This window comes from Culex pipiens, chromosome 3, assembly GCF_016801865.2.
Source record: "Culex pipiens pallens isolate TS chromosome 3, TS_CPP_V2, whole genome shotgun sequence".
Classification (NCBI taxonomy): Eukaryota; Metazoa; Arthropoda; class Insecta; order Diptera; family Culicidae; genus Culex; species Culex pipiens.
Window position 1 is genome coordinate 19,386,309 of NC_068939.1, and position 27,993 is coordinate 19,414,301.

A 27,993-nucleotide genomic window follows, 5' to 3' on the forward strand; every position below is an offset into this window, starting at 1 on the left:
CAAAAATACTAAGTTATTTGGTATTAATATATGGATTATACAAAATTTCAATACTTTTTAGTGTAACTTTTGTTATTAAAAATTTCATGTTGGTAAAATTGCTCTAAAATGTTCAAGGCAAGTCACCTGCAATGGAACAATACAAAAACATGATGTTTTGCTAGAAAAATGTTGATTTTCGTAAAGTGTCTCATTGTTCCCCAGCTGTCGCATAGTTCCTGCCAAGTGCGTCTACAATGAGACAGTTGAATAACTCTGGCTGTAGATGTCGGATCGATCTCATATTTTGGTCAATGTTAGAACACAATAAAAGAAAGATAATGCAACAAAAAGCTCATTAAAACATGCTAATGAAAAAATTAAAAAAAAAATCGTTGAAAGTTGAAAACCAAAAGTGTCTCATTGATGACTACCCTACCCTAATGTGAAAATCTTTCAACGTGATTAATAACCTCCACTATACAACAAGTCCGGCTTCTTTGGTTATAGGGAAGGCCCCTACAAAGTTTGAGTCAAATAAAAATATACATAAAAATAAGATGGACTGAACAACTCACTGATATTATTTTAATTTATTAAAACAGCTTTTTTTGTGTTCCTGACTTCTTGAAAATATCAGATCTTGAACTTCTCGGTAATTTCCACCTGCTCAGTGTGAAGGACAAAAGTTAAACCATTGAAGTTGCATAATTCAATATAATTCAGAAATCTCATTTTTTGTTTAAGCAAATTGAAACCACTCCAGCTGTAGCCACCACTTCAAAAAGAGGGGAAAATCATACGCAGCTGTTCATCGGTGGCAAGTGAATTATCCCGACCATGTTTTGATCAACTCAATTTATCGCACACTCACGAACAGAGGCACACACATATTGAGCAAATTTTCCTCCCCCTAGGCCGACAGACATCTATTGGACAGAAAATGAAGGGGAGAAAAATTCGCCTCTGTCATCAGAAGAAATATGAATTTCGCGTCCCCAGCTTGGGCCACCCCCGCCCACCCATCACCAAGGCACCGGAAAACCAATATTCGTCGTTGGCCGGAGAAAACGAAGAAGAACGAGACGCCGTGACATGCAGTTCCTCGATGATCCGACGTCGATGGTTAGGATTGATGCCTATCCCGGGGATAGATGGGGAAAAAATGGTTAAAAATTCGATTACACCGGTCAACAAACACAGCGAAGGATAAAAGGTATCCTAAAACTTAATTTTTTGAGAAAAAAGGCTGCGGAGTACAAAAGTTTAGTGTTTTACTCGGAATAAGATTTAAAAAAAATATCATAAAGGTTACACCGTCCGACGAAAGATTTCTATAGCACCTCGGGGAAGACAGGCCTGAGGTCTGATCCAGGACGCCCCCCCTCCCTCACTCTTCTGGCCTTGGTCTCCGTTCGCTGTCAGAGAATGAAGCACACATCAATCAGACTGCCGACTCGATTCGATTCGATCGACGCCACCAGGCGCGCGCCGCGCACTTTCGCAAATGATTGACTTCAATAAAATTGCGAAAATTTTGATTGATATGTTTTTTTTCAGGGGTAAAAAACGGGGGATTTAATTTGACTTTTTCTTTTTTTTCGATTTAAACCAGAAAAGGATAAAAAAAGTCGATTGGCGTAAAGATTAAAGAAAACGTTTAAAATTTGCAATACATTTTGTGTTTTGTACACTCATTATAAAACAATATTAAATAAAATAGCATTCCCAAAATGAAGTAGATAAAATTCCTCGATATTGAAACAATCGGATTCGTTTTGTTTCGACCACCCACCTCCCTGTCCTAGCTTGTCCAAGCCAAAAGTCTATTGTTGACAGTTACGTGCAATCAATTGTGCAGCAGTGCCTGTGATGTGGCATCAAAAATGGAACGTTTTCCACTCGTTATTGCTTGCTAGAGCCAACAACAACTCCCCCCCCCCCATGTTGATAGTCTGTGGTGTGGGATGTGTCGTTATTTTCCCGATGGCACGAGACACACACACAATCGAACAAAATCATTTCCTGAAATCGTTGGAATGAGTGTTGGCAGTGTGGTTGTGGGGCATGGACAAATAACCCCCAGGAGGTCTACAAAGGTCTCTCGAAAAAAAGGAGTTGTTTGTACTTCGTGAACCGTTTACAGAAAATTGTGAACAGTTTTTCTCGTTTAATGAAAAAGAAGCAATTTTTGTGACCATAAATACATAAACTAGCAATTTTACAACATGTTTGATGTTTTATATTCACAGCATAAACATTTTAATAAGCTGATCAATTCTTTCAGATTACGGTCATTCGTTTTTTTGCATTTTTTTATCAAAAATATTTTTTTCAAAAGTGGGCAAATTGTGCACTAATTTCAAAAAATTAAAAAGTGAGACTATATTCAAAAAAGTTACCTAACCTTAACTTGAAAACGGTGCACTTTATCAAAATTTCACTAATGTACTTTTTGATTTAAAATTTGATTTTACATCGAAAAATGATGTTGAAAATTTTTTGCGATCAATATTTTGATTTTTTGAAAAAATCTGTTGTGATTCAAAAATTCATAACTCGGTCAAAGATTTTTTGTACAACCTGGACATTTCTGAAAAGTTGGCATTTGATTCCCCTAAAACATATCAAAAAATAAAAATTGCGTTTTTTTGCAAATCAAGTTTATGTGACAAAAAGTTAAATTAAAAATCACAAGAAAAATTACCTTGTATTATTTTTGTCAGTGTAGTCCTTATCCTACAACTTTGCCGAAGACACCAAATCGATCAAAAAATTCCTTCAAAAGATACAGATTTTTGAATTTTCATACATCATTTTTGTATGGACAGCTAACCGGCTCCGTGGCTTAATGGTTACGGCTTCTGCCTCACAAGCAGAAGGTTCAGGGATCAAATCCCGGCCGGTACCTTTGAAATTTGGAATCAGGAATTAAAACTTTGAATATGAACAAAAACGAAAAATGAATCAGGTGGGATTCGAACTCACACCTTTGGATTGTTGGTGGTCTGGGACCCTAAGCAGTCGGCCATCAGAAGGGTTACACTCTAGCAGTGAATTGATCCGTAGTGTTGAAACATGTTATCTCTTCTTCTCATATTATTAAATACGCGCTGATCCCTGATTTGCCTGAGGGGATTGGAAGTCTAAATATAGATCGAGTTTCCTTCAGATGCTTGCTTCTATGTTTAGGCGGGGCCGAACAATGCCCAGCGACCTCGGAATTGGACCGCAAGAAGCTCTGTCATTCTGAAACGGGTCGTTGGATGCAGCGCGAGGGCTATCACCACCTAATACCCGGGACTGAGATAAGTTGTATAAGCATTCGGCATATACAAAATATGATACAAATTATACTTTCCCATAATTTCGCTACCGGTTAGCGGGTATTGGATTTGACACACACACACACACACATCATTTTTGTATGGACAGCTGCCAAATTTGTATGGAAAATTATATGGAAAAACTATCGATGCAAAATGACTTCTTTGGGCATACCGAAGACACCAAACAATTTTATAAAATTTTTGCCGAATTCCGATAAGAAAAATATTTCCAACATTTTGGTGTACAACTTCCCAACATTTGATAAATTTTTCTATGAAAAAAATGTAAATTTAGAAAATAAGATAGTAGGGTGAACTATTTGACAAGAAGTCTGTCAAAAATCAATAAAAATTATTGAACTTATGTAAACACATCTGTTGTCAAATATGTAACTGTAAATATATTTCATTGATATATACGGGAAAACATTTTTTTCGTGTTCCAAAACATGTTTTTTTAATGAAAAAGTTCACATATTTTTGCGCCTCAATAAAAGTTTATGTTGCATAACAAAATTTAATTATTGTCTGAAAAGACAGACGTTATAAGTTTTTTTTTGTTATAGAATAATAACTTGTTATATTTGCTAAAATTTTCAAAAAATATAAAAAATCACAAGTTTTTCCGTTCGAAAAAATATATTGAAAAAGCTAAGAAAATCATCAAAAAATTATTTATTTTGAACATTTTTGGGCCGATATCTTGGAAACATTGATCAGTTTTTTTTTCTTCAGATTTTTAAAACCACGACTGGATAAGTCAGTGAAAATGTAAGACGCCATTAAATAATATTTTTTTGAAGGATAAGAAAAAGGTGTACACAAGTTTCGCTTTATAACATTGAAAATCTGATCAATGTGTTCTAAGATATAAACGATTGAAAATTGAGTTGAACTTTAACAACATTTTTTTCGTAATTTAATTCTTTGCAAGGTCTCTCTGCAATCGCAGGACGGATAAACAATGTCAGATTTTTTAATGTTTTCATAAAACTTTTGTATGGAGAGTTGAAGCAAAATGGCTAATTTGTACATGAGTTATTTATGAGCAAAGTTCCGTACAAATGTATGTATGTATTAGGCCGTCCCAAAAATGAATGAAAAGTTGTCAAATCTTTGGTGCTCACCCCTAGAACGATAGATTAGGATGTCAGGAACAATGTTTTCATACAACAAAAAAATCCCAAAAATGGTTTACAACTCGCGCGCGGTGCTTGAATGAAAAAAAAAAATGCCTTTTTCGAGTATTTTTCAGAAATGCGCGTAACAATCATACTAAAGTCATTCAAATTTGGTCGCCTTGGGCTTCAAAATATAGTTTAATGTCCCCTGAACAAATTCCTGTACAGATATGGTCCACAAAAGCTTGTTTTTGGGCATGGCAGGGCGCTTTGGAGAGAAAAATTTGTATTTTTTAGCTAAAAATTTTCAAAAATCACTCCCCAAAACGAGCCAAAAAAATTTTGCAGCCAAAACTAATGCATTCAGCTTACAGGAAATTTTACGGAGATCATTTTGCTTTTTTTGACATTCAATTTAAGTCCACGCAAAGCCGAGATATTTGCATTTTAGTGAACAAAAAGTGAAGTGAATTTTCAAAATTCTTGATATATAAGCGTTTTGCCTTCCTCACTTTACTGAGGAAAGGCTATAAAGTCACTCGAAAAACGAACTTTTTAGTTAAACCTCCTAGACCTACCTTTATTTGTACATATCGACTCAGAATCACCAGCTGAGCAAATGTCTGTGTGTTTGGCTGTATGTAGACATGTGTACCAAATCAATGTCACAGGAATGTTTTGTCACAGGCTAAACCGATTTTAGCCGGAATGGTTTTAATCGATCTGTCTTAACGTCCCCTAAGTTGCTATTTAAATTCATGCAGTTTTATGATGTATTTAAATAGTTATGTTTAAAAAACTGTTTGATATTAAATTAAAATTATGGTAAAAAAGGTGGTTTTTTATGAAACCCTCACATGTTATATATTTTAAGAAAGCATACGAGAAGACCTTTCTTGTGGATTAAGAATTTTCAAGATCTGACTTACCTATCTAAAATTACAAGCAATTTAAAAAATGGTCTGAATTTACATAACCTCAAATGGTCCCGTCTGATCGCCACGTAAAAAGCCTTGTAGAGGGATGCCATTTTCCTGAAAGGCGGTGTCTGTATAATCTTGATGAAAAGTCTTTAGGAAGTCTAGTTTTTTACTCGTCACTTATTTTTATTAGGACCTCTAAGGTGCTGCGATCACGTTAGGGGAGATCCATAAACCATGTGGACACTTTAGGGGATTGTAATCACTCTATAACTGAGAGGAAGGCACCAACCACCTAAAGGTGGATTAGGGTAGAGTAGTCATCAATGAGACACGGGGAACAATGATAAAATGGCTCTCACAAGTCGTAGTTTCAACCAATCAGGCTCATATTTGGGGGAAAGGTGTGTCTACTGGATACACGTCTGCCATATTAGTGGCTTTGGTTATGGACGCTCCCTTGAAAAGTAATTCATAAATGTTTGATTCTGGGGTATAAAAGTAAATTATGGACAAAAAATACTTGTTCGCTCGTAGGCTGTCATTCACACCAAAACTAATATTTCTTCAAATTTCTTTCGACAATCTATAGGGATTAAGTTGGGCTACAATGTCCTTTCATTAGATTTGGCCAAAATTTAGAATATACCCAGAATCCAGGGCTGTCTCATTGTTCCCCACTCATTTCAGCCCATGGGTAACAATGAGACACTTTGATTTTTCTTCAATAAACTTTTCAAAATCGATGGAAATCTTTCAAAACATGAATTAAAAGTGATTTTTGGCATATTTACAGAGTTTAAACTTCATTTAACAAAAAATAAAAAGTTATTTGGTATTAATATATGGATTTTACAAAATTGAAATACTTTTTAGTGTAACTTTTGTTATTAAAAGTTTCATGTTGGCAAAATTGCTCTAAAATGTTCAAGGCAAGTCACCTGCAATGGAACAATACAAAAACATGATGTTTTGCTAAAAAAATGTTGATTTTCGTAGAGTGTCTCATTGTTCCCCAGCTGTCTCATTGCTCTTGCCAAGTGCGTCTACAATGAGACAGATGAATAACACTGGTTATAGATGTCAGATCGATCTCATATTTTTGTCAATGTTAGAACACATTAAAAGAATGATAATGCAACTAAAATCTTATTAAAACATGCTGATGAAAAAATTAGAAAAATCGTTGAAAGTTGAAAACCAAAAGTGTCTCATTGATGACTACCCTACCCTAAGTAACGTTTTTAACATAAAACATGGGCTACTATGATTACAAAAGAGAAGTCATATAATTTGGATATTTTTTTTTGCTCGCTCAAAAACGATATTTGTTAATAACATTTCATGAAAAAACATGAGATTTTCTCACAATGTGACGTAAACGACAAATAATCATAAATCAAAAGTAATTTTATTAAAAATCATATCTCCAAGCTATGAACGTGATTTTTTTTGCATGTATATTCTAATGAAACAAATTCACCTATAAAAAAAAAATATTTTTTTCAAAAATAGTTACCCATAAGAGCTTTATTTGTTCATATCGAGAAGATCACAGAGCAGTACTTACAAATATGTCGTTTACTATCGTTCAATATCGTTTTTGAGCGAGCAAAATAAAAATATCCAAAATATATGCCAACTCGTTCGTAATCCTAGTAGCCCATGTTTTATGTTGAAAACGCTTATATATCAAGAATTTTGAAAATTCGTCACTTTTTGTTCACTAAAATGCAAATATCTCGGCTTTGCGTGGACTTAAATTGAATGTCAAAAAAAGAAAAATGATCTCCGTAAAATTTCCTGTAAGCTGAATGCATTACTTTTGGCTGCAAAATTTTTTGGCTCGTTTTGGGGAGTGATTTTTGAAAATTTTTAGCTAAAAAATACAAATTTTTCTCCCTAAAACGCCCTGTCATGCCCAAAAACAAGCTTTTATGGACCATGTCTGTACAGGAATTTGTTCAGGGGACATTAAACTATAATTTGAAGCCCAAGGCGACCAAATTTGAATGGCTTAAGTATGATTGTTACGCGCATTTCTGAAAAATACTCGATAAGGCACTTTTTTCATTCAAGCACCGCGCGCGAGTTGTAAACCATTTTTGGGAATTTTTTGTTGTATGAAAACATTGTTCCTGGCAAATGGCGCAATCTATCGTTCTAGGGGTGAGCACCAAAGATTTGACAACTTTTCATTTTTTTGGGACGGCCTAGTACGTATATATGTTTTTAGCATATATTTGGAAACAAAAGATATGACCAGATATGACCACTTAAGTACCAGCGAGAAAGGCATAAAACAGGTCGGTGGAATGTGTGATTTTTTTTCAATTATTTTAAATTTGCTTTCCACAAAACAAATTTACCCCTGAAATCTTTCAAAATGAACTTGAAGGTCCCTGCGATCCATCGTCGCGATTATTGTTATCGTGATATCGTCATCATCTGTCTCTTTTATATTTGCTATTGTAATGCCACCGCCAAAGTGTGCGCGTGCTATTGTTGTGTGGTGATTATCGCTTTCCCGACACAGCAAATACACACACACACACTGTAGTTATTGCTTAAAGCAAGATGTTGATCATACCCCTTAAGCTCCTCACCAGGGACGTGCCGGAAGCAGGTGGAAACAGCAGACTCGGTACTCTTTTTTTTTGTGTCAACCTTGGCAGATATAATGTGACAGCGATTTGGTGCGTGCGTTTCGATGATCTTGCGGAAGGGCACGTTCTACGTCTCAAAACGAGGTCACTCTCTGTCAAAAAGGAACCGAAACTGATTGTACTGAAAGTTTCCTGGGCCTGGAGTCGGTACTTTTTGTGGATCTGGAATCATGTTGATAGAGAATTGCCCAAAGGGTTTGTTGAAAATTCAAAATGTTCTATTCAGTTGGTGAAAGCTTGAAAACTCTGGAGTTCATTCGAGTTGGTGCGTTAAACCGCGACCACAATGCCATTGAACAACAATTGCCACCATGGTGTCCGGTCAATTTGTTCGCTAGCTGACCACCAACTATGGTGGGACTATGCAGCTACGAATAGCTGCCATTTTGGTCCAAATGGCCAACGACGATCGATATCCGATTGATGCGATGCTGTTTCAATTCAAATCTGCCTGCTCCATCCAATTGGTGCGATTTGAAAGCGATAAATTGTATTAATCTGTATGACATACTTGAAATTCTCTAATGAAAAATTTCATATTTTTAGTCATAATTGAATTTAGAACATTGTTATATAAAATGAATTTTCATCAATTTTGTACTAGAATCAAAATTGACACATTGTACAGTTTTTACAATTCTTTAACATGTTGACGCTGTCGTGCTATCTTGTCGCACCCGTCATTTCGACGTTACGAGAAAATGCGTTTTAATGTTTAACAAAACCGAAAGCACGCAATGTAAACAATAACAAAAACGATTATTGAAACTTCTTTTAGATGTAAAGTGACAAAAATGCACGGAGAGTGGTTTTTATTGAATATCTCAGGATTGAAATCAAAAATGGCGTTCTTAACTCAATTTGGCCCAAAATGCACGTGCGACAGGTTAGAACAGAGGCATCGAAGTGTTGCCAAAAACAGGGTTTCCATTCTAGGGTAGCTAATACTCACACTACACTGGCAAGCGAAAAAGGATTTACATTTTTTCAGCAGCTTTTTCTCTGTTCTCTTCCTGTGACGGGCCACTTTGTTCGCATAAAAGCTTTTCCACAATTTTCCACAAGGGACACTACCATGGGGACACACACACCCACAGGACACCACTAGAGAACGGAGCAGCATCACCCGAGTCAGATACAGGATTAATCTTGGTGGGAGAAAAAAAATATGTGTATTCAATATTCATTCGGAGCAGAATGGAACGATCGAGAATTATATCAAGCTTCATATGGGATTGATTGGATAGGGGTTTTATTTCTTCAATTTGTCGATGTGCCATTGAATGGTAAAAAAATGCTTTCAAAAAGGCAAGCCTTACAGGACCGATAGCCAATTAATTTGAAAAATTCAGTGAGTAAGTGAAGTATCGTCTACCGAGCAAGTGCCTTTGAGGCAAATCAACGAAACGAAAACTCCTTCAAAAATCCCAAGATCAGTTGCCAGTTGTCATGCCAAGAATGACCAGACCATTAGCGTCGGCAATCAACACCTCTAGGCCTTGAGGCCGCCTCTCAGGCCCAACCCGAGCCGGGCGTCCTGAACGTGTATTGTTACTGGCCTCACAGAGATTTTTTTGTTCGTTCTTTTTTTCATTTACGACTGACTAGTCCTGGCGGGAGGTATTCTAGGGTAGTAGACAATTTGTTCAGAGTGAAAATAAACGAGTTCAACTCGTTTTGATAACGAAGTAAATTTGTTAACTTTTTGATTGATTTTCACCTGCTTAAACAATAATCACTCCTAACATTATTTGGTGCATTTGTCAAAAAAAAAAAAAAAAAAAATTATTGACGAATGGATAAAAAAGGATTGCTTCTTTGGACTTACCAAATTCGTTTGCAATGGTTTAGGAGTGAAATGAGCTGTTCATAGAAAAATTGATAAATTTTGGGTAGTCAGCAAAGTTGCCATGATCCAACAAGAGCAAACAATATTTTGCAGTGTTGCCAGTTTGCTGATTTTTGTTTGTTTGAAAACATTAAAAGATTTCACTTAATTTTTAAACGTAAAATCGAATTTGATATCAATAATTACTTTGAGACCATCCAAAATCCACGTAGAAACTTTTTTGGAAACCTCAACCCTTCCCCCCCCCCCTCGTGGACAACTGTCCATACAGAAAAAAATGTATGGAGCGTGAAAAATCGCCACCCCCCCCCCCTTAAAGTGTCCTCTTGGTTTATGAATGGTCCCTTTACAGAAATTTAGATAAAAAGCACCGATTACTATAATCTCAGAAAAAAAATCCTTAAGATTTGTCAAAGAAACTTTGAAGCTTTTATTTCTAGTAGCTGAAAAATAGTCGCAAATAGAAAAAAAAATCCTAGGTTTTTTGGTTATCACCTAAACCCCACTCTAAAAAATAACCCTGCAAAGTAAGAAAAAACACGAAATTTTAAAATGAAATTTTTTATTCTAAATGAAAGGATGACCCTTCTGGGTCCATGTAGAGTCGAAATAGTAGTTTATGCAACAAGTTGCAAAAAGAGGATTTTTTCAGCACGAGTCGTACATTTATCCAACGAGGTTCACCGAGTTGGATAAATACGAAGAGTGCTGAAAAAATCAAGTTTTGCAACGAGTTCCATACAACATTTTTGGCAATTCCAAAAAACACAAACTGAGTGAAATTTTATGTCAAATTTTCATGTATTTTGTCAATAAATCGTTTAAATAAAAAAAAATTGAATAGTGTTACTTTTCGAAACAAGTGCTGAAAAGTTCAACTTTTCAGCATCCATTTCAGTGCTGAAAAGTAAAAAAAATTCAGCATTTGTTTTGAAAAGGGTTACTATTCGATTCTGTTATTTTTGGTACAGAAAAGTAGGCTGTTTCGTCATTCAAGAATGACAGGAAAAGTAAGTTGTTTCACGACGGAATTGCAAAAAGTACATTAAATTTCCCTTAAAATGACATGTTCCAAAAAAATTTACAGTCGAGTAACTTAAAATGGCAGAGATTTTTAAACTTTTTTGTATTTTTTTCGATGAAAAATAAGTTTTTGCAGAATTCTGAGTTCGCCATCAAATCGGGCATCTAATTTTACATAAAAGTCCCTTTGACACCAAATTTCTTTCTCTTCGTTTCAGGCTGCAAATTATTGAAAAACACTTCTTTTTTCGCATGTTCAAAAATGGAAGGGGTCGTACAGCCCCTCCGTCACGAGATATCAAAAAACGGACCTCGGATCAGGGTTACCAGGTCAAAATTTGAAAAATCTGGCAAAGTATCGATTAAAAATCTGGAAAAATCTGGCAGACAAAAATCTTACAATTCTGAATGATTAAAATGAGGAAGAATATGAACTTATTCAAAAGTTTGTAGAATTCAGATGTTTTAATTAATTGAAATGGCCTAAAAATGTTGAATTCACATTTACTTTAAACAAAACTCATTCTAAATTTTATGATTTTCAATTAAATTCGCTCATTTTTATCAGAAAGTTGTTCAAAATGGGCATTAAGTGAAAAATCTGGCAAAATCTGTCAATATCTGGCACAGAGAAGGTTGAATCTTTATTCTGGCTGACATTTGAAAAATCTGGCATTCCCAGATTTATCTGGCAACCTGGCAACCCTGCCTCGGATTCGTGATCAGGGACAAAAGTTACCCCTTAGGACAAAGTTTCACACAAATCGAAAAAGGATCGGGGCAACTGCTGTGTGAGTTGGTGGAGAATTACCCTGACAGTATTTGCATTTTGAATAGTTTAGGAATAGATAGGATTTGCATAAAAAATTTAAAAATGTTTTATTTTGTGACATTGAAAATTGGATCAAAAAATGCTGTGGTATTGATTTTAGTAAGTTGCCTACAAATTTTCAGATAACCGAAAATTTCTTTTGTTTGTTTCTGCACTATTTATTGATTAAGTCCTGTAAACAAATCTTACTATTGAGTATATTATCTCGCTAACTTCAATGGACATTGACATAAGGTGTTCACACCTGTATCCAGGGTTGCCAGGTGTCCAGATAAATCTGGGAATGCCAGATTTTTCAAGTGTCAGTCAGAATAAGGATTATTTCATTCTCAGTGCCAGATATTGGAAGGAAGATTTTGCCAGATTGTTCAAATCCCTCTCTCGACGGTCCCTTCGATAATGAAAGAATCCAGTGTTTATTTTTCAATATGTTTTTTGATAATGCCAACTTTTCAAAAAATTCCAGAATATGCCAAATATCTAGGACTGAGTTCTGAATTTTTAAATCAATACTTGTTTTTATTTTTCAAAAAATCGAAATATTAATCGCAAAAATAATTCAACTTCATTTTTTGATTTAAAATCGAATTTGCAACCAAAAAGTACTTTACTGAAATTTGATAAAGCATACCGTTTTCAAGTTATAGCCATTTATAGACCTATAAATGGTTATAACTTAAAAACGGTACCTGTAACTTTTTTTTATTATAGTCACAGCTTTTATTTTTTTGAATCAGTGTCCATGCCCACTTTTGAAAAAAATATTTTTGCAATTTTAATTTTCTAATGATATCACAACAATTAATGATTGTGATTATTAATGTACCGATTTAAAATGTGAAAATATAAAACATTCGTGAAGTTTTCCATTATCGGAAAGAAAACAATGTGATCAACTGCGTTCGTATCAACTAGTGGTCGTTTCAACAAAGTTTAAAAAAGCAAAATATAAAGAGTTTTCTCAGGTTTTCATAAATACTTTTTTCAAGAGAGGGCAAACATGGGCACTAATTTTAAAAAAATGAATAGCTGCGACTATTTTTAAAAATGTTACTTAAAAATGGCATTAACTTGAAAAGTTAATTTTTTATTGAAAATTCGATTAAACATAGAAAAATTCAGTTGAAAGATTATTTCGAGCGATATATCGATTTTTTTGAAAAAATCTTTATTGATTCAAAAATGCATAACTCGGTGAAAGATGTTTTGCACATTCCAAAAGTTTCTGAAAAGTTGGCATTTAATTTCTCTTAAACATATCAGAAAATAAAAAAAAATAAAACAGTGTTTTTTTGCAAATCAAGTTTAAAAGACAAAAATGAAATAAAAAACACCAAAAAAATTATCGTGTATAATTTTTTTTCAGTGTAGTCCTTATACAAATCTTTAACTTTGCCGAATTTACAAAAATCATTTTTGTGTGGACAGCTGCAATATTTTTATGGAAAATAATATGTATAAACTAATGATGCAAAATGGCTTATTGGGCAAACCGAAAGCACCATACAAGTTTCAGCCGGATTAAAAAATACAAAAATATTAATAAAAAAATGATTTTGTAGAGAATTGCTTTATGTTAAAATAATTTCAAATAATAGACTGACTTTAAGTTGAAATGATGATTTGCGAGACGAAACATGCAACCTTTGAAGAAAAAAACAATTGGACCTGCCTTATTTTTTTAAATTGATAGCTTGTTTTTGAAGATGCAGCTCCTGCATTGTTATTCTTTTGCATGTATTGAAACTTTGAATATGCATTTTTTTTTAAATTAATGTATTTACTTTGGCTAAACTGGCCTAGAGTATTGTGTCAACCCTATTGATCAGATTTTTTCAACCGAAACTCAAGATCAACTAAAAAAAACAGTTTTGAAAAGTAACGTCATGATTCGAATTTCCGAACGATTCGAAACCCGGACACCTCATCTTGTTTTATCAATTATTTGGATATAAGTTTACATTATGAATGTCAAAACGTTCTCCAAAAATGTGAAACATTTCACTGAAATATTTCTTAGGCGTCTGATGCATCGGGAAGGCATAGAATTTATTTATAGTTTTGATTTACTTAAATTCTAGCAATTTGTTATATAAAATATCGATTGTTTTGATGTTAACAGCTTATTTGAGACATAAAAAATGCCATTCACTAACTTTTCGGTTCAAATTTTGTGCGATTAATAAGCTAAATCGAGTGTCCAGAATTCGAAGCAAAAGTGTTCAGATTTCGGATCAGCTTTTATCTATGCCCGGGATTCGATGCACAACAAGTAATACTAATTTAAAAAATCTGATGAAAAATTGTTAAAAAAGACTTATGTTCTTTAAAATCGAACTTAAACACTTTGATAACTATTGACCCTTGCACTGTAATGGCCTATCTACAATCACTTAGCTTAGAAAATTTCACTTAGCTTAGGAATTTGAATCAATGGAAATGAATCTGAGTTTCTACAATGGAAAAGTAATCAAATTAGAAACAGACGTTTGGTTTGGAAAATTTCAAAATCTACGGTAAGTTGACGTTTCCATATCAAAGGTAAACAAACAACTGCATAGCAACGTATATCAGCCCAGCAAGTTTTCTAAGTTGATTGTGGATGACGAACGTAAGTTGCAGACTTTCCTAAGTAACTACTTTACTTAGATGTTCTAAGCTAAGTGATTGTAGATAGGCCATAACTTGGATTTGGCCCGCACTTTTCTCTCGCACTTTTGACAACAAAATTTCCAAAAACTAGGCAACCAGCAGTTGTTTATTTACATTTCCAGTCGCAGTTTCCACCAAACTGGACATTCGCACTTTAAAATTGCGATTGACAGGTGAGCAACATCGGCTCGCTTTGATCATTTTTTGAGAAAATTAAAATTTGCCAAGCCAGTTTGACAAGTCGCAATAGTGCGATCGATAGCAATAATTTAGTGCGAAGTCCAAGTTAGTGAGAATTGCGCAATACTATAACGATCTTTTCAGCACTGTTATTTTTGGTGATTGCATGTTTTGATATCTTGCGCTGCTCAGCAGTGGTGAACCAACAGTCTCTAATCTCCCAAAACACACACACACCCTATCACCCTCCCAAACAACTGAGTGAATTAGTTTTGCCTCGTTTCCTGACCTCTTGTCAACGGGCCCTTGCGGGGGTGGCCGGTGGGGGGTTTTCTCTCGCTTTCTTCGGTGCGACAATTATTCACCACACGGATGGGGCGGGCTGCTGTGGGAGGGGGGAAAACAGACAATCGCTTTGCGGAAAAAGCGACGAGAAAATTCTTTTGCTCTGTGTGTAGGTGTGTGTGTGTGTGTGACACCCCAACATCTTGGGGGTGAATTTGTCTTCTTCTTTTCCTCTTTTTTTTTTGCTCGTTTCTTTTGCCTCAGTTGCGTTGTGGGTGGCACCTCGTAATAGTGTCTCGTAATCACCCATTTGGAAACATGTCTGTAGGTGGGGGTAGGTGTGTTTGCGTGTGCGTTTTCACTGACAGAAAAAGATTTTCCGAGTGCGAGGGAAAGCAACTATCACCGGTTGGACATTGACTGCAAATAGCTCATTAGTCACTGCTTGTTATTGGCCGTGAAGCCACCCGCACTCGAATCGTCAACACATAAGTGATACCGTCATTACGCTTCATCTGTTCCGATTGACAGCTGTGGCAAGTGCCGAAGGGATTTACAGAAGGTTATATTACAAAATAAAGAATAAAAATATGTTAATATATAAAATTTAAAAAATATTGAAAAAATAATTCTCAGGTTGATTTTTTTTAATAAAAATATTCAATTTTAATAAGTTAGTTAAGTAAATATTAAGAAATTTGGACTCTTCAATATTTTCAACAGTATAACATAAAGCAGAATATTTAATTGCCCAATATCCAAAAAGTCATCCAAACTACCAACATCAAGTGCACTGATTTATTCCACTTGATAGCAACATTTTGTTCCTTAACGTCGTTAGCATTCGCTCAATACGAGCACTCGGAACTGATTTGATGCATTCTGCAGAATATTCCATGGCAGAACCCGGGCCTGCAACAAGCAGTATAAATACACCCTTGATTCCGCAATACATTGCTGCTGCATCGTGCGATGAAATCTCCGAGCAGGAAAGTCATTGGTGAAAGCACTCGAGCAGAAAATATCATCCTTGAACGGTTACTACCATCGAGCAGCGAGGCAGGATTGTTGTGGAGGATTGTAGTCGCATACCGTTTCAGGATCCATCAGAACAGATGTTGTGGCCCTTTGGCACAATAAGCGTGGAAGAAATTCTCAACGGAAAAGTGCACTATCACATGAGAGTGCAGAACATTTTATTGTTGGCAGGCAGTGAACGTGAAGAAAAAGTTAAGCAACTTGATAAAAAAATAAACAACTTGCTTGTTTACAGCACAACAACAAAAAATTGTAAACCTGGAAGGTGTAATTTTAGAAGGTTGAAGCTATTAATTTTACCTCAATTTAGACTGAAAAAGTGACATTACACCAGAATAGTGGTAAAATTACACATTTTCAGAGGTAAAATTACACATTTTTTGCTGACATAAAAGATGTACCCCTTCTCAGATGAAATATTACCATGATTTTTTTTCTGTGAGCGTATTGTTGATTTCGAAGTGGTCATACCATCATGATCTTAATTAACCTTGAGACACAGTTGCCAGATCTTCCCGTTGGTAAGGTTTTTCGATTACAAACTCAACGATCAATTTGGAAATTGGAACGATTTCAAAATCATCCGAAGACAAAAAAAAACAAACTCAGCAACCAAAGGCCCGAACTAAATTTTATTTGGAATATTTGAAAACCAAGATTTATGACATTTTGGAAAGTAAGTAATGAGCTAGAATTTCGTTGTCTTATTTTTGATTGTTTAGCTTTAGTATGACCCTTAATCTATTCTAAAGTGATCCAGAATTTTTAAACCCAAGATAGCAGAATGGCGCTATTGAAATTTTGAATAAATGTTTTTTTTATTTACAGCCAATCAACCTTTTAAATTTGACTAAAATGTGATTGCAGAACTCGAGTTGGTTGTTTAAAGCAAGAATATAAAAAAAACGATTTTTGTTGTTCATGATTCGATTATCCGAAGTCCCATAATCGAGTCTGGACTGTATTCGAAAATATGATACTTTTGATGAAACTTTCTGATCAATTTGGTGTCTTCGGCTAAGTTTAAGGTATTGTTGAAAAATATTCTGAAAAGAACATGTACACGGAAAATTTTGTTTTTTCACAAAATTTTTTTTTCTGGAACTTGCAACTTTTGAGCCAAAGAGAAGTTTGGTCAAAAATTTTGCCGCCGAGTTATGAATATAAAAAAGTATTTTTTTAACTTTTTAATAATTTTAACAAATTTTCAATTTTGTCAATTTTGTCAATTTTGTCAATTTTGTCAATTTTGTCAATTTTGTCAATTTTGTCAATTTTGTCAATTTTGTCAATTTTGTCAATATTGTCAATTTTGTCAATATTGTCAATTTTGTCAATTTTGTCAATTTTGTCAATTTTGTCAATTTTGTCAATTTTGTCAATTTTGTCAATTTTGTCAATTTTGTCAATTTTGTCATTTTTTTTTTTGAAAAAATAAATTTCCAATCAAAAAGTACTCCACATTTTTTTTTGATAAAGGATATATCCACTAAAAGTTTGATTTCAGCGAAATAAGTGAGTGAAAATTATTGTTTTTGTTATTTTATGGCCATTTTCAACAAAATTTCACACTGATTCATTTTTTTAACTGGTTCAATCATAATCAAAATAAATATTAGTGCATTAAAATTATTTTGAGGTTATTGCAGGTCAAATTTCATCGAAATGTTGAAGATTTTTGACAAAATTGGTATCCTTATTTATCGAGCAAAATATAAAAATTAAGAATATTCGCAACGGCCTGACTTGAAATTGATTTAAAAAAAGTTTTTTTGACGGTTTAAAAAAATATTATAACAATATTTTCATTTAAATTTTTAACAAAAAAAATATTTTTTAAAATTCATAGCCTTGGTACGAATTAGAAAAAATGAAATAAAAATTCAGATGTTTTTCTGTGTACCTCACATGTGGATCGTATAGACAATGTTTCATTCAAATAAAAAATCTTTAAAGAAATTAATTCATCAACTGAAAAAAGCGAATAAATTTTGATTATTACGCTAGTTTCAAATTTGGCTTTTTAACATTAGTTAATTTAAATGCGGACTTGAACAAAACAAAATCAAAATTTGAGGGATTATACAAAAAGTGTGCCTTAAGATATTACAAAAAGTTTGGTTTGATTTATACATAAGTTTTGAATCAGAGCAAAATTTCCAAAAGTTTCACTTTAAGCGTTGAAAATTTGTCCCGAAAGATCAAAAATAATAAAGTTCAATTCGATTTTTATTTTTTGAAATTAGTTCAAATACATTGAATACAAATTAAACACCGTTAAAGATAAATTTTCAATTGGTTTCAGCTAATTCTACTTCTATTTTTTGAAATTCTAAAGCTTTCTGATTTGTCCCTCCTTCCTAAAGTTTGACGTGAAAATTTTTGGAAAATATTTCCGACGATTTTTTGTTGGAATTCAATCAAATAATCTTTTTTATTTGCAATTAATTGGGTTATTGGACTAATACAATCTAATTTCCAATTCAAAAATCTGTATCTCTTGATGGAATTTTTTGGTCGAGTTTGTGTCTTCGGTGAAGTTGAAGGTATGGATATGGACTACACTGAAAAAAATCATACACGGTTAAACATTTTTTGTGTTTTTTAATTTCACTTTTTGACAGTTAAGTTTGATTTGGAAATTAAAAACACTATTTTTATTTTTTTTTATTTTCTGATATCACTTTTCAGAAATTTTCAGAACGGGCAAAACATCTTAGTTGCTGAGATACTGCCATGCAAAGGTCCAAAATCAGGAAAATTGATGTTTTCTAAGTCTTACCCAAACAACCCAACATTTTCTAACGTCGATATCTCAGCAACTAATGGTACGATTTACAATGTTAAAATATGAAACATTCGTAAAATTTGTCGATCCCTTCGAAAACAAAATTTTAATTTTGATAGTTTTTTTTCGGAATAGTTCATTTTCATATTGAACTGAATGTGAATGAATCCCAGAATTCAAAATGTGATCACTGTCAGCATCTGCCCAGTTCCATCCACCTGAATCGGTGGCATATGAACATTCCTCCATATCAAAAATCTACTCCCGCTCTACTGTCGGTAGCCACACGGTGGTGGTTAGCTGTACGGTACCATGCAGCAGGAGTTAGTTCAGAAGAGGTACTTACTTGTGTATTTTCGCGGCAGTCGCGGTAGTTCGTCTTCCTTGCTCGTGTAACGTCGTCGTCGTCGTCGTTGCGGTGATGTCTACAGATCATCAAAGCAAGAGCTCAATACTTCCTCCTCCCACGGAGCAAAACCACCCGACCAAGTGGTTGAGGGGGTGGGGGAGGAGGAGGAGCAGATGGACGCGAGAAGCTTTTACTGTCAAGTGCTTTTTCCTCCACTTCTTTTTTCCGGGTTCTACTGTTTTTTTTTTTTCACTCGATGTACACACTTCGAACGCCGACTTTTTTCCCCTGACAAAAAAAAAATAGACGACATCACACAGGACTAGTAAGGCAGGAGTTGAGTCGAGCTTTTATTTTCGAGCACCATTCAGCTACGGCAGTTTTATATTGCCAGTACACACATACTGGCAAAGGTAGATGATTTCCCCGTAAAGTTCCTCTTTGAACTATGCAAGGTTTCGCTACGGAGAGTTCTCCCAAAACATGTTGTCGTATTTTATTGCGGAAAATTGGCTCGTACAAGCTGAACTCATTGTTGAGCCAGTGCACAACTGAGGCTCGCTGAGGTGGTTTTTTTCATGTAAAACGTTTGTTCCTCTCTTTTTTACATTGCAGAGCTTAACAGCCGGAGGCTGGTTTAGCTCTATCCCATTTTTGACCCTCCCATGCAGAGAGTCCTCTAGACCCCAAAAATGATGAATTTGGTAAACGAAGCCTCAAGTTGAAATTAAATATGTAAACAGAAGACAAAGACAGAAAAGACCTTGGACTGAAATTCGTGTGCCGACATGGCAAAATCTGATCGGAACATTTCATTTAAATTTTGCATAGATTTGCAATACATGTGTGTTTTCAGTGTCATTTGCACAACATATTTAATTTTTGAACATACCCAAATTTTCAAAATAAGCAGTATGGAAATCAAATGACAAAAAAAAAAATAAAAACGTTAAAATTTTGTTCAGTGGAGCATTTCAACATACATAGAGATTAATTTTGATTTTACAGATTTTTTATGTAAGGACTTAGTAGCTATGAGATAATTTTGATTAAAAATGCCATTTGAAAAAGTCTCTTTGAATGAGATAAAGTCCATGAGAAGGGAGGGGGAGGGGGGAAGGGGGGCTTCTACCCGAGGAGACGGAAATAACGTGGGAATAACATTTTTTGATATTTGAAAATATTAGGCCAATAACATTTTATCTTATTTATAAAAAAATTGGTTATTCGTCGTTATGATTTTTTTGTTATTGGATTGTTATTGTAATAACAGACTAATATAATTTTTAGTTATTCTTCGAACAGATCTTTGTTATTATTTTTTGTTATTTTAACAACTAATCCGATCATTCTAATAACAGTTGTAGGTATTCTTCCATAGCAAAAAATGTTATTCCAAAGTTGTTTTGGCTGTCAACCAATATCAGACCAATAACAAATTTTGTTATGATAACATAAACTGTTATTAAACCCTTATGCACAAATGGATTTTTCAAGAAGATTCTATAACACTTTTTGTTATTTTAACAATATTTGTTATTGAAATGGCATGAATTTAGTTATTACCGTCTGCTCGGTATAAGCAAGTGTGACATCCCGAGCAGACGGAAATAACTTGGGAAGGTCAGTTTTTGATATTGTGAGAAGATCGAAATATGTTATTGGGATGATCGGATTAGTTGTTAAAATAACAAAAATCAATAACAAAGATTTGTTCGAAGAATAACTTAAACTGTTATTATGTTGTTATTGCAATAACAAACCAATAACACAGAAGGAATCATGAAGAAATAACAAGATTTGTTATTTTGTGCGGAGAGGTGGAGCAGCATAATAACAAAAAATGTTATTGAACTGGTATGTCTCCATAACAAAAAAAGTTATTGTTTTGGTTTATTTGTAATTTGCAAAAAAACCTGCAGTTGCCATAACTCCTCTGTACTAGTGAGGGCTGCAGAGTCGGGTACCTCCAAGCGACTTTGAATCCATACTTTGAAGACAACTCCGACTCTGGATGCAGGATATGACGTCAACGACGACTTCAGCTCTCCAAAAATACCCGACTTCACAGATTCCGACTCCAAGTAAAAGTTGCTGAAAATTAGATGAATCCGATGCAGTCTCCGAGGTCTCACTCCAGCTCGAACTTCAACGTCAGCTCCGACTTCCGCTCTGTGAAAATAATAACAGTTTTTGTTATTCACACTTCAAAAATTCTCAATAAATAAATCAATTCCGTTAGGGAATATAACAAAATTAAAAAAAAGGACTCTCAAAAGTTAACTTATCGTATTAATTTTAGCTTGAAACCCCTTTTCATGGTGAAATAAATGACCCCGATGAAATTCGTCAAAATTATTTCATAGTTCTAGCCAATTTTAGTAAAATCCCTTAGGGGGTATATCAAATAATTAAAAAAATCTACTTTCAAAATTTCAACTTTTCAGAATAATTTTAGCTTCAGGACCCCATTTCATGACCAAAATAATGATCCCGTCGAAATTGGTCAAAATTATTTCATAGTTCTAGCCAATTTTAGTAAAATCCCTTAGGGGGTATATCAAATAATTAAAAAAATCTACTTTCAAAATTTCAACTTTTTAGAATAATTTTAGCTTAAGGACCCCATTTCATGGCCAAAATAATGACCCCGACGAAATTGGTCAAAATTATCCCATAGTTCTAGCCAATTTTAGCAAAGTCCCTTAGGGGGTATATCAAATAATAAAAAAAATCAAATTTCAAAATTTCAACTTTTCAGAATAATTTTAGCTTAAGGACCCCATTTCATGGCCAAAATAATTACCCCGACGAAATTGGTCAAAATTATCCAAAGATCTAAACATATTTAACAAAAGAAAAAATAATAACAGATTGTGTTATGGACACTTAGAAACTTTTCCATTTGTGCGATTTATGGTTATTTTTATTTCTAAGTCAGTATACAGAACGAACAACAAATTTTGTTATTAGGAGAGTTTTTGAAATGTATAACATTTCCTCTTATTAGCGTGTTATTAAACATTTTCAATATAATATCACTTCAATACCAAATTTTGTTATTTTATCAGAAACTGTTATTATTTTTTCTTCTTGAAGTTGAACTTCAGGATAAAATAATAAAACTTTTTGTTATTTTAACAGGATTTGTTATTGAAATATTATCAATTTTGTTATTACCGTCTGCCCGGGATAGCATGTTATAAGTACCGTTGAACGGGGTGGCTTTGATAGCCGGGGTGAATTTGATAGGCTTACGATTTTTCCGCAACATGAAGAGCACAATTAAAATACGTACGGAATGGTATAGAATCATACTGAACTTGGTAGAGAAGTCCCGAGCAGACGGAAATATCGTCGGAATAACATTTTTTATATTTGAAAATATTAGGCTACCCGAACAGACGGTAATAACTAAATTCATGCCTTTTCAATAACAAATACTGTTAAAATAACATAAAGTGTTATGGATTCTTCTTGAAAAATCAATTTTTGCATAAGAATTGAATAACAGTTTATGTTATCATAACAAAATTTGTTATTGATCTGATATGGACTGAAAGCCAAAACAACTTTGGAATAACATTTTTTGTTATGGAAGAATACCTCCAACTGTTATTGGGATGATCGGATTAGTTGTTAAAATAACAAAAAATAATAACAAAGATTTGTTCGAAGAATAACTGAAAATGTTATGAGTCTGTTATTGCAATAACAATCCAATAACAAAAAAATCATAACGACGAATAACAAATCTTGTTATAAATAACATAAAATGTTATTGGCCTAGTATTTTTAAATATCAAAAAATGTTATTCTGAAGTTATTTCCGTCTGCTCGGGTAATAACATAAGCGTTTATAAACGAGAACAGAACACTGATGAAGTCTGCAAGTAGTAGACGAAATTCGTATCTGTCAAGATATTAAAAATATATAGCGGAATTAAAAGGAACAACTCGTCTCTTTGTATTCACAGTAATGCATTCTGCTAAAACGCTCAACCAAACCACACTTATAAACTTGGATGTTACATTGTCTATGCATTTTTTATCAAGGAAGGAAAAAATCCGATATGTGCTGGTAGAATTGATTTTAATTCTCCTATATTGTTGCAAATTATCGTTAAACAAATCTCAAGATTTCAGGATAGGACAGGATTTCAAGATAAAAAAATATCCGTGACCTAGAAAATATTTATCCTGTGGTTTTTTGTTTTTTATCCAATTGTAAATTTTTTCATATATTTTCATAAAGGCGCGCGACCAATCATAAAGTTTCGTTTTAGGTGAAGATGCAAGAAGTATCGCGCGCCTCCTTTTAAATACATAAAAAAATAAAAAAATTCAAATAAATCCAAAATTCCGAGGTAAAATATTTTCTAGGTCACGGATATTTGAAAAGGACCCCTTAAGCGTTCTTATCACGAAGATTTTTTAAGATACATTGATTTGTAATAATAAACTTCTTTAGCCTTGGCGTGATGTCCATGTACGTCTTATAAATTTCAATGGAGCTTTAAAAACTAGTTTCGTTTAGAATTGTTATTTAAAAATACAAGGTGACTATGACAGTCACTGTGCTTCTTATAAATGTCAACTTAAAAGTGAGCAAATTGAATTTATATGTTTAATCAATCATTAAGACCAGCTTTCTATTGATGTTCATTAAAAATATAACAATTTAATATTTTAGCTTTTTTCAATTTAATGAAAATTCGAGGTTAAGTAAATAAATCCAAATTTACTTGCCAAACTGTTCTTCTGAAAATGCCTCCAAAACTGGCGTTTTTTTATTTCTGTTCCAATAACGTCTAAAACTTGTAAAACTAGAAACTTTTTTCCGGTTTTTCCACTTAAAGAGTTTTTAAATAATCCTATTTATCAATGTTTTCGAAATAATAGTAAACTAACTTTTGAAATATTAAAAATATATGTGGAGTCGGAGTCGGAGCCAACTATTTTATGAAAGCTGGAGTCGGAGTCGGCTAGAGTTGGTGGGCCGGAGTTGGAGTCGGAGTCGGTTGGATCTGAAAGCCGAACCGGAGTCGGCTAATCCCGAAAAGCCGGAGTCGGATTCGGAGTCGGAGTCGGATTCGCTTGAAATATGACCCGACTCCGCAGCCCTGGTGGAAATAGATGATCAGTTGAATACATAGTAATCGATGACAATTTTGAAGCATTAGAAAATTTGTATTCGGCATATATCAACATTTATTTGGGTTTTTTTTATTCATAACTTATTTTTATTAGGTCCTTTTAATATTTATTTGGGTTATAAGGGAAAATTATTATAATTATAGTTTATGGATCCACAGAATGCCTAGGGCTTTAAATATTTTCCATTAAATTTCATTTATTTTTTTAACATTTACTTTTTATGATGATTTTAAACATGAAAACCCATATTTGATTATTTTTCATCAGACATCGGCATCTGGAGCAAATTAGGACAATAGTAACGAATTAAGACAGCATAATGTTCTGATATTTTTTAATTAACAAAACAATTAGTACACCAATTTTCAAATTAATTGCTCTTAAACATCCTGTACCTATTCAGATTGCAGTCCCAATTTGCCCCAGTTGGCGGTAATGACTTAAAGAAAACATGAATTTCTTAACTTTTCTAAAATGGTTTCATTTTATTTGTTTTCGTTTCCTTCCTCACTGAGGTAAGGCTATAATCCTGCTCTAAAAATGAACTTTGTATAAAAACGTCGTAGACCCACCTTCATGTACACATATCGACTCAGAATCGAAAACTGAACAAATGTCTGTGTGTATGTGACCAACAAACTAGTTCACGTTTCTCGGCACTGGCTGAACCGATTTGACCCGAACCTGTTGCATTCGACTTGGTTCAGGGTCCCATAGATCGAGTTTTATACAGATTGAAGTTTCGATAACTAGTTCAAAAGTTATGTATATAAATGTGTTTTCACATATATCCAAATCTCACTTAAATGTATGTAAACTATGTCCGGATCCACCATCCGACCGATCGTTAGTTAGGTTATCAAAAGACCTTTCCAACGAGTCCAAAATATTGAAGATCTGGCAACCGTGTCTCGAGATATGGCCACTTAAGTGATATTTATGTACTTTTTTATTCCGGATCTAAAAAATAGATGAAATTTGTGTACAGCTACTGTTGGTAATGAGTGAGGAAGGCTCCAACCACATAGGTGGATTAAGTTAGTTTTTTGTTTTTTTTTAAACAGTTTCAATGAAATATTTTAAGCTTTTGTAGTCATTTCATATAAATATATAAAAGAAATATATTAATAAGAACTACATGGTTATTCATATGAAATAATTTGAATCACATTGGATTAAAAATAATGATTCATTAAAATTGTAAGCAAAACAAAGAACAAAAAACATTTTTTTTTATTTTTTTAAACTTACTAAAACTGCTGTTCTTGTTCAGATTGATGTAAAGATTATCACCAATTGACAGCATTGAGCTAATTATATGATTGTAAGCATGAAAAACGTAACAAATGTAATGACAACATATATTTTATGACTGTTTGATAAAATTCCAGGAAATTCCCGGGATTTGGAAAATATATTTCCCGTTTCCCGGGAAATTCAAAAACCGGGAAAATTAGCCGCCCTTACAAAAATAAATCTTGACAAATTGTTGTAAAAGTAACTTAGTAGTAGAAGTCCTTTAAAATGTACTTTTATTGATTCATAATTCAAATTAAATGTGTAAATTTTGCTATTATAATTGATTATTAATTAAAAACTCAGGATATTTTATTAGCTGACCCACGGCTTAAAAATTCTTATCACGATTTATCTACAAATAATTTTCAATTTAAACTGAACCAAAATTATTTAAAATTTTCCCAAAATCTTCCCTCACTAAATCCTGCTGGTATTGCTTTTCCCAGCATCCCAACCGAGAACCGAACCGAGCAACATTCACACACAGCTGAAACGAGAAATTCCTCAAGCGTGGCATCTCTTTTCCTAGTGTCAAACTGTTCTGCGCAAGTGTACTGATCTGCGCACGCACCTGTACACACACACACACTTGCGCATCAGCACCCACAAAGTTGCCGAACACTTTTGGTTTTTCCTTCTTCTATATTGGTCTTATATGGGTGTACCGCACTAGGATGTCATCGATATTTTTTCACAGGTGACATCTCGGAATTTTCTGACAACTCACTGTCACACACACACACACACCCCTCGTAACAAACTTTAGCCAAAAGTTAACTTCCGGGAGTCTTCGACCCAACCACGTGGCCTCACCGCTTTTCGAGAGGACCCAAAAGGTCACACACTCCGAGTGGTTCGCCCGATCACCGGCGTTGAGTGGGATTTACCACCACAGAGCAGCAGAGACAAGACTAGACAGACGGGCCCGAAGGCCAATGGTCGACTGACCGCGCGCGCTCGCCAACCCAGCTGATTCGGCCACCGGCTTCGGCATGGGCCTAAGCCGTGTTCCCGAGAAAGGGGAACGAGTAGGAAAGACTTTTTTAACGTCATTCGATATGAATTCAAACTACACCGAAACCAACGACTGTTGGAAGCGATGATATCTCCAAAGTACTGACATTAAATTACAGCTCTTTTGCTAAGGACCTAATCAGCAATTTTCCACTAAATCTCAATTTGACATTCCCAAGTCATCTTCCCCTCCTCAGGGCATGCCGGGAGGGGCCGATGATCGCCCGAAGATCACCACCGGCCTTCGCCGAGCTGTTCTTCGAAGTCGTCGTCGGTTTTTCGGGCGTGGGAATTTGTTTTTCGCAGGTTTTCCACTTTCGATACATCGCGGCATGGTGTGAATTTTCGTTCGAGTGGGTTGCGCCACCACCAATGTGGCGGAAAATTTCGGCAGAGGTGATACAAATTTCAAAACTTACCTTTAAGTAGGTCCAGGGGACTGTTTGGATCGTGTAGAATTTTTTTTATTAAATGATGGTTTCCAAGTAGAACGTCCAATTGCCCGGCTAATTTCCTGGGAAATCTTGCGAATTTCCGGGAAATTTCTTGACTCTGATTTAAATGTTGCAACAAAATTGTATTGAATAGCGACTTTAATGGTAAACATAAAGGTTGGTATCGCCGATAATAAACGAAAACTCATGTTTGAAATCTTTCTAAAATTGACTTTATTGAATCATATCATGTTAAATTTTAAATGCTTTCACTAAGAACATATTTTTGAAAATCTAGTAAGGTTCAAAGTTAAATATGTTCTCAAAATTGTTAACATATTATCATATTTTTTCGAAAGTTCTAAAAATTTTAATAATTTGAAAAATATTTATATTTTCTTTATATAAGAGAGCTTTTTTTGAAAAATACTTAAATTTTCACAAATTACCGTATTTTTTCGAAAATACTCAAATTTTAAAATTAGCATAATGGGTATCAAACGAAGCGAAATTAAGTTTACTTTTCCACATCATTAGAGTTGATTTTTGTAAAAAATTAAAAATTCCACAAAATACCGTATTTTTTGAAAATACTCAAATTCTTTAAGGTACAATAAGGGTGTCAAACGATGCAAAATGTTGTATGAAGCATGTACAATTTACCTTCGTTTGATACCCATATGCATATTTTGAAAATTGGAGTACTTTCGAAAAAAAGGGTAATTGGTAAAAAATAGTATTTTCCGAAAAAAAAACTTGAATAAATTGAAAAAGAACGCATAATTTTCGCTTCGTTTAAAATTCATAATTAGAAAATTTGAACACTTTCGAAACAATACGGTAGTTTAATAATAAATTTTAATAAATTGATTAAGCATACATAATTTCAATTTGAATGTATGTATGAAGCATGCAAAATTTATTTTCGTTTGATACCCATATGCATATTCTGAAAATTTGAGTATTTCGAAAAAAGGACGGTAATTTGTAAAAAAATATTTTTTTTCCGAAAAAACATAAAAACATTGAAAAAGCATACACAATTTCGTTTCGATTGATATCCATAATTGAAAAGTTT

The 27,993-nt window shown here is 33.9% G+C and overlaps 1 protein-coding gene across 2 annotated transcripts in view; it reads right to left on the reverse strand.

Annotated features, from left to right (window-relative positions):
• LOC120422915 (RING finger protein nhl-1-like) overlaps positions 1-26,415 on the reverse strand; it is a 65,239-nt gene extending 38,824 nt beyond the window's left edge. Inside the window, exons 1-2 of one of the 2 annotated variants that reach the window (XM_052710455.1) lie at positions 26,281-26,415; positions 19,009-19,299 (exon numbers count right to left, since the gene is read on the reverse strand). The gene's annotated coding sequence lies outside the window, so the exon portion shown is untranslated. The remainder of the gene's footprint in view (positions 1-19,008; positions 19,300-26,280) is intronic. The other variant, XM_039586485.2, reaches the window with a different exon arrangement.
• Positions 26,416-27,993: the final 1,578 nt, after the last annotated feature.